Source organism: Lathyrus oleraceus, chromosome 4 (genome assembly GCF_024323335.1).
Source record: "Lathyrus oleraceus cultivar Zhongwan6 chromosome 4, CAAS_Psat_ZW6_1.0, whole genome shotgun sequence".
In the NCBI taxonomy this organism is placed as follows: domain Eukaryota; kingdom Viridiplantae; phylum Streptophyta; class Magnoliopsida; order Fabales; family Fabaceae; genus Lathyrus; species Lathyrus oleraceus.
Genome location: NC_066582.1, coordinates 77,048,809 through 77,052,260, shown reverse-complemented (window position 1 = coordinate 77,052,260; position 3,452 = coordinate 77,048,809). Strand labels below are relative to the sequence as shown.

The following is a 3,452-nucleotide window of genomic DNA, read 5'->3' as shown; positions in this document are numbered from 1 at the left end:
GACGTCTTTGCCTAGTCATATGAAGACATGCCGGGTCTAGATATAGATATTGTGCAACATTTTCTACCTTTAAAGCCTGAGTGCGTGCCTGTGAAGCAAAAGCTCAGAAGAACTCATCCTGATATGGCAGTAAAGATCAAAGAGGAGGTTCAGAAGCAAATTGATGCAGGGTTTCTGGTGACTTCTATATATCCTCAATGGGTGGCCAATATTGTGCCCGTGCCTAAGAAAGACGGAAAAGTCCGAATGTGTGTGGACTATAGGGACTTGAATAAAGCTAGCCCGAAAGATGACTTCCCTCTACCACATATTGATATGTTGGTAGATGATACAGCTAAATTCAATGTCTTCTCATTTATGGACGGATTTTCCGGATATAATCAAATTAAGATGGCACCCGAGGATATGGAGAAGACAACAATCATCACACCTTAGGGAACATTCTGTTATCGAGTGATGCCCTTCGGTTTGAAGAACGCCGGAGCCACGTATCAACGAGCTATAACCATTTTGTTTCATGATATGATGCACAAGGAGATCGAGGTATATGTTAACGATATGATTGCAAAGTCAAGAACGAAAGTTGAACATGTAGAGCACTTGTTAAGGCTTTTTCAGCGTTTGAGGAGGTATAAGCTCCGTATGAATCCCAACAAGTGTACATTTGGAGTCCGTTCCGACAAGTTATTGGGCTTTATTGTTAGTGAGAGAGGTATTGAGGTTGATCCTGCAAAGGTCAAAGCAATACAAGAAATGCTGATAACACTGAAATTTACGTATTTTCGACTCCGATTTCACATGCATTCTAGTTGTTTTATTGTCATTTTGTTGTGTTATTTCTATGTTTTCCTTTGTTTTCAGGTTTTTACTTTAATCGGAGCCCCGATCGAGAAAAGGAGTGAAAAAGGGCTAAAAACCCTAAAATTCAGCATTTTGTTCTTGTGGCCTACCCCATGGCTGGCGCCATAGACCCTGCCATGACGTGTCAAATTCAACTTCCATCAACTCCAACGTTTTCCCACTACTTCCACTAAGGCGCCCCATATTGTGCTTGTGGCGGGCGCCATGGCCTTGTGGCGGGCGCCACAAGAGGAAAAATGGGTCCCTCCTATTTTCAAGTTGAAGGGCATCCAAGTCATTTCCATCTTTTTACTTGCTTATAAATAGAAACGCGAATTCACTTTTACATTCATCCAAACTTAGAACAGAGGCAAACTCAGAAGCAAATTTGTTTCACTTAGGCATATATTCAGTATTTTATAGTGGTAATCGCTTCGCATTGGAGTGTTACCACAATTGTGTAATCAAGTCTGTGATAGAGTCTGTAATCGAGTTTGGAGCACTTTGGAAGGAAGTTAATCCTGCCGCCATTTTCATTTCCGCATTGCAATTTACTCAACCCTCCGATTGTAGCAGGTTTTTATTACTTGCCTTTATCTTATTTATTTTCCCGCACTCGCTTTATCTTATTTATTTTCCCGCACTCGCTTTACTTTCATTTATTTTCCCGCACTCGCTTTACTTTCATTTATTTTCCTGCACTCGCTTTACTTTCATTTATTTCCTCGCACTTGCTTTAAATTATTTATTTCCTCGCACTCGCACTACTTTTATTTACTTTCCGCACTCGCACTACTTTTATTTACTTTCTGCACTCGCACTACTTTTATTTATTTTAATGCACTTTTACTTTACCATGTCTAACTAAATTTATAAGGTTAGAATGTAAGAGTCGTAATTGAACCGGTAATCCGTACAATTGTTCGTAGAAACACTTAAGGGCTATTTTAACTTTCAACTTAAGTTTTCCCGCACTTCAATTCCGTTGGGTAAGATCGAAAGCCGTCCAACGTCTATTTAAACTTAATTGTTTTTAACTATTTCAAAAACAGCGAAAGCGTTTTGTCTAGTTCATTAGGAGTTTTTAACATTAAGAAGAAAAGAGATTTTAAAACTATTTTCGAACGCGTTTATAAGTTTAGAGTCTTGTTCGTAAAGAACCTCTTTTGGTTAAGAAATCCAGGTTATAATACTTTTCAACTTAGTCAAGATACTATATTTCTTAAAAATAGGTTTACTACTCTAACGCAATGCGCGCCTTTTTATAAGTGACAATAAGAGGGTTTGATTAGGGAGTACAACTCGGTTCTGAATACGCGAAAGCGACAGTTCCCGTTAAATTAGTTCTTTTCAAAGTAGGAAACATTTCCCATAAGTAGCTCTATTAGCAAGTACTTGGATTATCCATTGATTACGTGAATTACATTCGACCCTGTCTTTATTAATTAATCTTTATTCAACACTTTATTTTTCATTGCACACTCCAAAAAACACTTATTTTGACTGCCTTTGATAAACACCATAACAATAGATAACGATAGCTTGACACTTGGTCTCTGTGGATTCGACAATCTTTTATATTACTCTGACGCGTTCGTATACTTGCGAAAAACACCGTATCAAGCTTTTGGCGCCGTTGCCGGGGACCAATTTCGTCAGATTTCATTTTCCTGTTGTTATATCGTTTAGACTTAGGTTATTTCCCGCCGGTCAATGCGAAGAACTCGCAGCACCGGAAGTTTAAATTTAGTAAACCCTCTGGCGGAACCTGAACGTTACGCTCGCGCACGTTTATTCTTTCATAGAATTAAGAGAGCTATGGCCGAAGATCAAAACCAAAGACCTCTTAAAGATTTTGCTCAACCATCTAATGAAGAACCTAGTTCTAGTATAGTAAACCCAATCATCTCAACTAATAATTTCAAACTTAAACCATCCCTGTTGCAACTAGTGCAACAGAGACAATTCGCAGGTCTCGCTACCGAGAACCCTAACCAACATTTAAAAATATTTCTTCAATTAGAAGATACTTTTAAAACCAATAGAGCTTCTCCTGAGGCAATACGTTTAAGATTATTTCCTTTTTCCCTCAGAGATAAAGCCCTATCATGGTTAGATTCCCTTCCACCCAATTCCATTACGACTTGGGATAACCTTAGAAGAGTTTTTTTTGCTAGATATTTTCCCCCGAGTAAGACCGCCGTTCTTCGAAACCATATAACTAGATTTACCCAAAACCAAGGAGAATCGTTGTTCGAAGCTTGGGAGAGATATAAAGAGTTATTACGAGCATACCCACATCATGGTTTAGAAAATTGGTTAATCATTCAAACCTTCTATAATGGACTTCATTATAACACAAAGATGAGCATCGACGCTGCCGCAGGCGGTGCTCTTATGAACAAACCTTATCCTGAAGCTAGTGCCCTCATCGAAGATATGGCTCAAAACCATCAATCATGGGGAGTCGAACGAGCGATAGTTGAGAAGAAGGAAGCCCAAGGAGGAGTGCATGAACTAAGCTCTATAGACATGATGCAAGCTAAAATGGACGCATTAGCCCTAAAAGTCGAGCATATGTGCATAAACCTGAATACTGTAGCCGTAGTTTC

General features: G+C 39.0%; 1 non-coding gene across 1 annotated transcript; it reads right to left on the bottom strand.

Moving 5' to 3' along the window:
• Positions 1–3,042: 3,042 nt before the first annotated feature.
• LOC127076944 (small nucleolar RNA R71) lies at positions 3,043–3,149 on the bottom strand. Its single transcript, XR_007786951.1, has one exon. It is a non-coding gene; the product is annotated as a small nucleolar RNA R71 (small nucleolar RNA).
• Positions 3,150–3,452: the final 303 nt, after the last annotated feature.